This window comes from Thalassophryne amazonica, chromosome 18 (assembly GCF_902500255.1).
Source record: "Thalassophryne amazonica chromosome 18, fThaAma1.1, whole genome shotgun sequence".
Classification (NCBI taxonomy): Eukaryota; Metazoa; Chordata; class Actinopteri; order Batrachoidiformes; family Batrachoididae; genus Thalassophryne; species Thalassophryne amazonica.
In genome coordinates, this window is record NC_047120.1 from 5,367,625 (window position 1) to 5,378,921 (window position 11,297).

The window sequence follows — 11,297 nt, forward strand, 5'->3', positions numbered from 1 at the left end:
GTGATGAATCCACCTGAAACGAACACGTAAGACTTTATATTTATTCTGTGTGAATTTACTCCGCATGAGGGCTGCGGCTTTCAGCCAATCAATGGACAGCATTAATGGACGTATTTCGACTTATGAGTAAATTGCAAAAAAAACTTTGTAAAAATCCATAAATTAAGCACATCACTGTTTAAGATAGGGAAGGTGATGGTCTAGTGGTTAAAGCATTTGGCTTGAGACCAGAAGATCCTTGGTTCAAATCCCAGCCTGACCGGAAAATCACTAAGGCACTTGGGCAAGGACCTTAACTGCTAGTTGCTCCAGGTGTGTAGTGAGTACCTTGTATGGCAGCACACCCACATCGGGGTGAATGTGAGGCATTATTTGTAAAATGCTTTGAGCATCTGGTGCAGATGGAAAAGCGCTATATAAATGCAGTCCATTTACCATTTAAGCCACAGTGCTCAAAGTGTATTAAAAAAAAGTAGTGGCTAACCCCTCGCTCACATTGCTTCCAGTGTTACAGTTGCGGGGTACGAATGCGGGACCCGCAGAGAATCCAAGTCATTAAAAAGATACAAACTTCTCTCAGTGGCCACAGAGCTCTGTGGCTGTGGTTACCGAGACCCTGTGGCGCTGCGGATTTTTCTGCAAGAACTCTATCCTTGCAGGCTACCGAAGCGCTCCACATCAAAACAGCGAGTGTGGTCTCTGGACCTGTTGCCAGAGTTGGCCGCAGCTCCATACAGCAGACAGGGAGGCCTGCTGCGGCGTTTACTGAGCCCGCAGACTCAGTAAGCACATCAGAGGCAGTGAGAGCAAGGCCTTATAGTCCGGAAATTATGGTACTCTATACTGGATACTTTGTTTTTCGGAAATAGCACAAAGTGTAGGGGTGGAACCATGGACTAGCGCTGCGATTGTCATGATTGTCAGTTTTAATTTCTTCTTCAACTGTTTTCATACCTGCTACGTCCCTAAGAAGAAGTTTGGATTTTTGGATGAAGCCTGGAACCTGGTGGAAGCCAACACCTGGCTGTATGAGATTTTTCCAGAAATGGAAGATTTGGACAGCCTGTTTGTTGCAGGGAGCCTTCTGGTCTGGGTACGGCAACCTGAACTGCATCTGCCATCCAGCCCACCAAGCTCTGACAGTGATTCAGACTGGAGTGACATTGATGATGATGATGATGATGAAGGTAACAATTGTGAGTCGGAGGGGTTGGCGCTCCAGGGCACCGCCTCATTTTTTTCATGGTACAGGAATATTTTTTTGAATTTTTGGACAATTCAGGGCAGCAAGGCCAGCAACAAATATTTTCTGCATTAGACCAGATTCTGAAGGCTCAGCCTGAAATCATGTCTGCCTATCCAGAGTTCGCCAACATAAAGACACTGTTTAAACTAGCTCAAATACCTCCCTACAAAGAAGACCCCATGGACTTCTTATTTGAAGCCAAAATTCCGGAGGCCTGCTCCTTCACGCCACGGTCAATTACACTGTCCGATGCTGCAGTTTCACTGCTGTGCTCCACCTCACCGGTTCCATTCCAGCAATCAACACCCCCACTGACCACGCCCCGTCAGTCACCTGAACCAGCCCCGCGGCATCCAGCAATGCGGAAGCTGACTATGCTCCGTCAGTGTAAAGGACCCGCCCCGCCCCCCGTGTGCTGCATCGCCGCCGGTCACACCATGTTGTCCACCAATTCCCACTCCATGAAAGCCACGAGCAGTCGCAGCGAGTGTGCCACACAAACAAGAGGAGCTGCTGCTTGAGTCCTTCATCCAGCCGGTTGAGACAACGTCAGCGAGCCCGCCACATAAACAAGGGGAGCCACCGCTCCAGTCCCTCATCCAGCCGGGTCCAAACAACGTCAGCGAGTGCGTCTTTGGAAGCACCGGCTGGGCGCACACCTCTGAGATCATGTGCCGCACCTACAGAATTGCCTACTGCACACGCTCCTCAGGCACTATCGGTTATGTCCTTGAAGATGACCTTCGATTCCACAGCCTGCAGGACAGCTAAGTTGACATTATTGTATTTATTGTTTATGCCATTCAGTTTTATCCTCCATCTATTGAGTCCACTGGGCACGCAGTCCAGTACCACCAGTCATAGTCATTTCATGTTTCCCTTTAACTTCTGCACCAAGTCCGTTTTCATCGTCTCCTGTATTTGGGGTGATATAGTACCATATCACCCCAATAGAGCGCTTCGCTCTCAGACTGCAGGCTTACTTGTAGTTCCTAGGGTTTGTAAGAGTAGAATGGGAGGCAGAGCCTGTTATGTGTCGGACGCAGCCCGGAGAACCGACCAGCGTTTGAAGGACCCATTATGAAATAAGCAGAGCACGGTACAAAGGATAACTAAATTTAATGACATAACAGTGATGTGAAAAAATACAAACAAATAAGTGCGCGGTCTGGCGTGGTGGATTTGCGGTGCGCTCCTAGCAGCACAAACGGTCCGGAGCCAGAACCAGTTCGGACCCAAGGACCCCGCCGACACCCCCCAGGTGGCCGCGACAAACCGAGTCTGTGAAAGAAGAAATCATCATGTGAGTCCACACTCCACACACAGAGAGACCGCTCAAAGGTGTACATAAACAGCAAACACTTCCTGGCTTAACTGCTAATCAGCTTCCCACCCTGCAGGCATGGAACACCCTGTTCACAAACTCCAACTGCAGTGGAAGCTGATTAAACGACTAACATAACAGCTCAATATAATAAGGTGTGAGGGACACCACATTTACTGACTGTATAAATGTTAGTCACAAAACCTAACGTACCTCAGGAAGTGTGCTGACGAGCGTGAGACCTCACCCCCTCCTCTTTCACAGACCATGCATCAAACCTGGACGTTCTCTGCATCCACTGATGATGAGATGGCTCTCGAGACGACGATCTCACCCGTCTGGTCACAAGGTCGAGTCTCTGGCAAATACACACTGTGTACTCCAGACTTAAATGCCACCATGTTCCAATCCATGTAGATGCACCACAGCTGTGAGTCCTGACGAGCCGCACCTGATCAGCCTCAGCCACACAGCCACTCAGTCCCAAATGCGCACCACCTGGAAGAAAAACCAAAAGACAGAAACAGAAGACAAACAAAAGCCAGCCAGGCACGCCAGCCACAACAGAGCCTTCAGCTTTCAGGCTCCTCTCCTGTGGAACCAGCTCCTAATTCAGATTAGGGAGACAGACACCCTCTCTACTTTTAAGATTAAGCTTAAAACTTTCCTTTTTGCTAAAGCTTATAGTTAGGGCTGGATCAGGTGACCCTGAACAATCCCTTAGTTATGCTGCTATAGACTTAGACTGCGGGGGGGGTTGCCATGATGCACTGAGTGTTTCTTTTTAATCACCTCTTTTTGCTCTGTATGCACCACTCTGCATTTAATCATTAGTGATTGATCTCTGTTCTCTTCCACAGCATGTCTTTTTCCTGATTTCTCCTCTCAGCCCCAACCAGTCCCAGCAGAAGACTGCCCCTCCCTGAGCCTGGTTCTGCTGGAGGTTTCTTCCTGTTAAAAGGGAGTTTTTCCTTCCCACTGTCGCCAAGTGCTTGCTCATAGGGGGTCGTTTTGACCGTTGGGGTTTTTCTGTAATTATTGTATGGCTTTTGCCTTACAATATAAAGCGCCTTGGGGCAACTGTTTGTTGTGATTTGGCGCTATATAAATAAAATTGATTTGATTTGATTTGTATTTTGTGTTTCTGGTTTGTTTTTTTCCTCCACCCCTTTCATAGACGGCTTTCTTGGTTAACATGTTTCAGCACTCCACATCATTGGTTGATTGAGTTTTCTCCCATCAAGTTCCCTGTTGTTTGTGAACCTTTGCATCAGTTTTGTTGGTTTTGGCACTTATTTTGTTCATCTGTCAAACAGTTTTTTTTTTTTCCCATAATTGGTCTTCTGTTAATTTATTCATGCCTCATGGCTCTCACAGTGTTTCTTTGTGGCAGGGTTGTTCCTTTTTGTATATTTTAGTCAAGCAAGTCATCTCCTCACACTGTGACTCTGTTAGCGCATCTCACTATTAAATGGTATGTCTTTCTGGTTTTTACTACCCCCAAGGATTGTTCTGGAAGCTTCTTCATTTTTTACATTCATTGGTTGAACTGTGTTCTGCCTCACGCAATGCTTTTGCATCTTCATTTCTTTTCCAGGGCCCTCGTAATGTTTTGATTTGTTGGTTTTCCTTTCCCGTATGTTCATTAGTTAAGCTAGTTTGTTCTTTGGGTCACTACCTTACTTGTTTCCCGCACTGTGTGCATCTTTTCATAAAACAGGTCAATCCCACACATTATTTGGTTAATTTCTCCCCCAAGCCCTGCTTTCAGTTGTCTGTTTTTGGTCGGTTTCTGGGGTTATTTTGTTGTTTTTCGTTGTTTTTGCACACCTTTATTAAGTGGATTTTTCCAGTATGCCAGTCTTTTTCTAGTCTTGCAATCGTCAATGGCCCTCGCAAGGTTTTATTTTGTTGGTTTCTTTATTCCTTATGTACTGGTGTTATTTGTTTTTTTTACTCAGGGTTCTGTGTCTGTTCGTGGTTTCCTCAGTGGCTCTGTTGGGTTCACTGTTGTATGTTGGTTGCTTTTTTGTTTCGCCAGTCGCCCCGATCTCAGTGCCCCGGTCTACGGCATGCTCCATAGGCTCTCAGCCCTACATATAAGTTGTCTTGCCCCACCTGCCACCACCGTCTTGGTGAGGCTGGTAGCTGTAGTATGGCAATTATGCCCAGTAATGACCCTGATTCTGATCCTCCCTTAAGCCCTACCGCGGTCCCTGTCCTTTCACTCGGTCGGCCCCCTGGTATACCTATGCACTTGGTTGTTCCTACTGGCCATCAACCTGACTTTGCCATGGACCTTTATGGTTGTACGGTTGATGTCTGGCCCCCGCCGTGGACCCCTGTGGGTTGCTCGGCGGACCGAATGATTGCTGCATGGTCCAGCCATCATCACGGCCACCCCATGCTCTCTGCTTTTCACCATTCTCACGTTCCCTTTGTCCTTTGTCTGTCACCTGGTTGCTCTCCTTACATTTTTTCCATTTCCTGTCTGCCCCATGTGCTGTCATGATTTGCCTTGGATCTGGGCTCATGTCCTGTTTTTTGTGACTTTTGTCCTTGCTTTTCTGTTTATCATGATTTCAGTCCCTGGTTATATGTATCTGGCCATTGTATTTTAGTCACTTGTTAAGTCTTGTTTTGGTTTTGTTCTGAGTATCTCTTTTCTGTGCATATTACTTTTGTCATTGGTTTTATGCTCTGTTTATCATTTATTTTCTGGGTAGTCATTAGTTGTATTTTCTGTTATACTGTTGCCACTTGTTGGTCCCGTTCTAGTGTGGTCTCTGGCTTTAATTTCTTGTTGATCACTGTCTTATGTTGGTACTCTTTTCTTGTCTTCTCTGTGTTAGGTTTTTCAGTTTTTATCACAGTTGGTTGGGGTTTCATTTTCAGTCACTGAGTCTGTTTCTTTTAGTCACGCCCACCTGTCGCTTTACTCCTGCCTCACCTCTGTCTTGTCTGACCACGCCCCTTCCAGCACTTTCTCTGACACCTGTGTCTTGTTTTCCTAATTACTGCACCTGTTATTTAAGCCCTTCACTTTGTCCACTCCCTGCCAGTTCGTTGTGCTTTCTAGTTCATGTTCCAGGCCTTTGTCTTGCTCAGTTTTGCTCTACAGTGTTCTTGACCGTGTTCTGCCTTTGACCTTGCTCTTGCCTCAGCCCACGACCACTGCTGCCTTGTGTGTTGACTAGTCCTTGTTTTTTGACCTTGCCTTAGCCTGACGCCTGCCTGTACTGCCACCTCTCTGACTGTCTACTTGTGTACCGAATCCCTGCCTGCCTTTTTGAGATAAAGCCTTTTTACTATCACACCTGCCCCTGTGAGTTTTGCATTTGCGTCCATCCACCTTCTGTGCCACGCCTAGTCTGATCCTGACACCTATCACAATTTGATACATATTTTAAAACATAGATTCCTGTTCACAGGAATTATGCAGAAAGTAATCTGTGGTGAGCCATCATCGGCTGTTTGCAGACACGCCCACCTCTTTGATCAGCACACAGAACAAAGTGTCACTCGCTGTTCCTTTGTTCTGTGATTATTTAATTTAGTTATCTGTGATGTAACTGTGTATGCAGTTATTGTAGTATTTATTTAATTGCCCTGGCTGTATTGTCTGGGTTTTTAATGTAACACGTAGGCTTGGGTATCGAGAACTGATTCTTTTTGGGTATCCTTAAGAAATGATTCAATCCACCGACATCAGTAGCCTTTTTGCTTAAAGATTCCCTTATTAGTCCTTCAGAGTGGCCATTGTTTTTGAGGGCGTTTGTCGGGAAAATGATCATTTCTCCACACTGATTACAGATGCTGTGTCAGGATTTGAATTTTGCCTGCTTTTACTTCTTGGCTTTGTGTTTTTTCAGTTACTTTCTGTTTTGTTTATTCTCTTGCTGGGGTTTTTCTGTGTGGGTCTGTCTGTCACTTTCTCTCTTGTCTGTCTGTGCTCGCTCTTAGTGGTGGATGTTTCCCTCTTTCTGACCACACACTCGTTCTGGTGCGTTCCACACACACCTGCTCTCAATCTGCACCTCATCACCAGGGTGTTTTAAGCTCCTCATTTTGCCTTACTCCCTCGCCAGATTATAGTGCCTTGTGCCTCTTTCCAGCTCAGTATTTCATATTTCCTTGCCTTGCTTCATTTGCCTCATTGTGTTTTTGACTACCTGCTGTGTACCTTGATCACGCCTAAGTCTGATGATTTTATCACTATTGCTCTGTTTGGACTGCCTTTCTGTGTACCGACTCCAGCCTGTTAACCGAGTAAACACTTTAACTCCACTGAGCTGTGTACCTGCGTCCTCCATTTGTGTCCAGCTCGTCTTGCCTGTCAAACCTGATACCCTGCAGCGGGTCTGTAATCAACCATTTTTTACATCACACCTCTGCTTTGAACCATGGATCAATGAAGCAGTGCTCCGATCCACTGCTTCATTGGATCTTTGCTTTGCTCCTCTTCAGAAGTGACAACTCCACTTCTTATCCCCTCTCAAAGCCAAAAAATCATGCCAGTAATGTCTAAAAGGAAATGCTTTTGACAAAAACTACAGATTTTGTTTATTTCTATTTATGTCTACAAATGAAGGATCCATCATGTAGAGGATCCAGTGACCAATTTCATTTTTATTTACTTGAAGACTCAATAAAATGTTGTTGACATAGAACACCTGTAAAGCCTACTCGTAGTATACAGAAAATTCACAGGAGGTATCGATAAGCAGAATCGATAAGGAATTGGATCAATAAGCGGAATCGATAATGGTGTCTATCATAAAATCTTATCAATACCCATCCCTAGTAACACGTCACGTGCACAGAGCTGTCATTTCCAGCTGCCAGTGAGTGGCTGGCCGGTGATCAGCTGAGAGATGCCTTGCCATGCTGTGTGCACTGAGATGTGGCTTGCCAGTCCCCATGTGATCTTGTCTGTACATAATTACCAGCATGTCATGCAAGTGTGCTCTCCCCCGCATGCCATGTGTTGCGGGGGGGGGAGGGGGGGAGAAGCGGGACACACACGCATGCCACATGTGTTGGGGGTGGCAACACACTGGCACGCCACATGTGTTGGGGGAGCGGGGGGGGGGGGGTGTGTGTGTGTGTGTGTGATATACACCACATCATCCTGTGACTCCGCAGTCGCCATTGTGAAGTCCTTCCATTACATAGGGATCACCATCACCCAGGACCTCAAGTGGGAGCTGAACATCAGCTCTCTCATCAAGATAACACAAAAGAGGATGTACTTTCTGCTGCTTAGAAAGTTCAGTTTTGCTGCCGTGTTTAGTGGAACAACAACCTTATTTAACATTGCGGTGATGCATCAACTCCTCAACTACGACTGAACTCGAAGCTAGACTGCCTGATATCCTAGCTTCATGTTTGGAAAATGCCCAATCAGTAGACAGTCTTGTGGATAGTTTAAACTCAGCGCTCAAAACGACACTCAACATGATTGTGCCACCTTTATTAAAACCATGCCCTCCCAAAACACAGTTGCCTTGGTTCAGTGATTACTTACGTGACCTCAAGCATAAGGCTAGAGGTCTAGAATGGAAATGGCGTTGTTCAAAATTTGAAGTATTCCACCTTGTGTGGCCTGATGCTATCTTAGACAATAAGCATGTATTACTGGCTACAGAGTGGACCTATTACTCTGATTTGATCAACAAAAACATGCATAACTCAAAGTTCTTGTTTGACACGATGGCAACACTTATTCATGGACAACCACCTGTAAGTCGATCTCCTTTTACAGCACAAGATTTCTTGGATTACTTCAGGAAGAAAATAGAAGACATTAGGTTAAACATATTCCAGCATGCCTTAACCCAGCCACTACACCCTGCTATTGAGGTGGGTGCTATTACTGAGGTATTACCTAGATTTACTCACAAAACTCAACGTCTACAAAAACCACAACCTGCGTATTTGATCGAATACCAACAAAAGTGTTTAAGGACCTGTGGCCCATTCTTGGGCTGACTGTGCTGGAAATTATTAATCTCTCATTAACTTCTGGATCTGTTCCTAAATGTTTCAAATCTGCAGTGATTAAACCATTACTTAAGAAATCTAATGTTGACCCTAGTGTATTGAAAAACTATAGGCCGAATCTATCATTTTGCTCTAGAATTCTGAAAAAAGTGGTTTCATGGCAGCTTGTGGCCCACCTTACTGAGAATAATCTTTTTGAGCTTCAACAGAGACAGCGCTCACTAAAGTGGTGAATGATCTTCTGCTTGCAATGGATTTGGACACCACTACAGTTCTGGTGCTGTTGGATTTCAGTGCTGCGTTTGATACTGTGGATCATCATATTCTACTCGATAGGCTGGAGAATCACTTTGGGATTACCGTGGGTGGTTGACGTCATACTTGACAAGTCGTTCTCACTGTGTTTTGTACAATAACACTACCTCTAACCATAGTGATATAAAATTTGGGGTTCCACAGGGGTCCGTCTTAGGCCCCCTGCTTTTCTTCCTTTATATAGCACTCCTTGGGCACATACTGCAGCGTTTTGGGATTGCCTTTCACTGCTATGCTGATGATACTCAGTTATACATGCCGATAACTGCTGGTAATCTCATTCACATAAAATCCTTAGAAGATTGCCTTGCATCAGTGAGAAGCTGCATGTCTAGAAACTTTCTACTTTTAAACTCTGATAAGACTGAAATGATGGTTCTTGGTCCAGTGAGACATCGGCATCAATTTGACCAGCTAACGCTTAACCTAGGCTCGTGTGTCATACATCACACAGACAAAGTGAGGAACCTTGGGGTAATTTTTGATCCTACATTTTCCTTTGACCTCCACATTAGAGATAGTATGAGGACTGCTTTCTTCTACCTGCAAAAGATTTAGATTTATTGCAAAGATTTGTCCTATCCTGTTTATGGCTGATGCTGAGACCCTGATTCATGCATTTGTCTCTTCTAGATTGGACTACTGCAATGTTCTATTTTCTAGTTTACCGCAGTCCAGCATTCGGAGTCTCCAATTGGTTCAAAATGCTGCAGCCAGACTTTTGACACAAAGCAGAAAGTTTGACCATATTACACCCATTTTGGCATCTCTTCAGTGGCTTTCTGTCCCAGTGAGATCAGATGTTAAGGTTCTGCTACTAGTCTATAAAATTGTTTACTGACTGGCACATCCCTACTTAGCTGACCTAATTAAGCCCTACGTACCGGCCACGGCTTTGCGTTCTCAGGATGCAGGACTACTTTGTGTCCCTTGGGTGAATAAAAAGTCTGTGGGTCACAGAGCTTTCTGTTATCGTGCCCGTTCTGTGGAATGATCTCCCTGTGTCAATAAAACAGTCAGATTCTGTAGAGACTTTCAATTCCTGACTTTTGACTTTTGATTTTCCATTTCGTATGGCAAGCATACTGGCATAGTACGTTACTATGCTTTTTACCCTTTTAAATTAATTTCTTAGGAAACAGAGCGGGCCGTGGCCTCAACTTTACCTAAATTCTGTGTCTTTTAGTGAAGCTTAGGGCTCGTGGCCACCGATCATGTTAGTATTTCTTTTGTTCCTCTTGTTGCTTAATGCTGACCAATTATACTTTATTTGTTGTCTTTCTGATGCCTTTTTCTGTTTTTTTTTTCTCTCTCTCTCTGGTGGAGGTGTGACTCCATCCAGGGATGGGTGTGGTATCTGTTTTCTGAGGCCCTCCTGTCCTGTGCACTGGCAACATCTCCTGTATATTCATTTTGTGAATTGTTTTGTAATTTGTTTTCCTAGGATTTAAGGAAAAATAAGGTGGAGACAGTTAAGAAAACAATCAGATCAACAGAAATCTTGAAAAAATATAAAATATTAAATATGAGCTGTGTTTCTTTTTCCTGTTCAAGAAAGGATAAGCAGAAATTAAATACAACGCAATTTAATTGGTATCCTAGTGCAAAGTGTGTGTGTGTGTGTGTGTGTGTGTGTGTGTGTGTGTGTGTGTGTGTGTGTGTGTGTGTGTGTGTGTGTGTGTGTGTGTGTGTGTATATATATATATATATATATATATATATAACTATTCCATTTATTAATCCTTTTATTTCAACCAATAATTTGCATCACTTTTTACCAAAATTGGAGCAACTTTAACTTTTGACCCCTGTACAAACTGAAATTGATCTTTGTCACAATTTTTGCCGTTTTTACCCTATAACTCCAGAACATTCCGTCATAGATAGTCCCAACTATACCTTTTTGGAATTCCTATGATCAGATAAATAATTTGATGTAGTCAACATGATTGGAGCATTTTTTAATTTTTACCCCTGTGTAATTCTTTATTGCCCCCTGTAGCTCATTAGAGGTCAGCTCCAGGATGGCTCCATATATGAAAATTAACATTAGTTAATTTAGAATATACAAGGTCTGTTAGAAAAGTATCTGACCTCTTCCACCATTCGGAAGATTCAGATAGCTTTCGGTGGCTTTTCAGTCGTGTAACTATCTGAGAAATTGTGGACGAGCTGGGCATGTCACAACATGTCCTGTGAGACTTCAACACGGAGGCGCTTTTGCTGCGCCATCAGCTTCGTGCTGATGAATTTCGCTGCAACTCTTTTCATGGTAAAATCTTCTGTCACAGTGGAATGTGCCGAAAAAGTGCTGATGTCCACCTCTTCCGCAATTTTCAGATAGTCACACGACGGTCCCACATCACCACAGAGTTCACTTTGGAATGATGTCGTCATTTCAGCGTGTTG

At 44.3% G+C, this 11,297-nt stretch overlaps 1 protein-coding gene across 3 annotated transcripts in view; it reads right to left on the reverse strand.

Moving 5' to 3' along the window:
* The window catches only part of ryr2a (ryanodine receptor 2a (cardiac)), a 723,597-nt gene that overhangs the window by 501,370 nt on the left and 210,930 nt on the right, over positions 1-11,297 (reverse strand). The gene's annotated exons all lie outside the window — the stretch shown is intronic.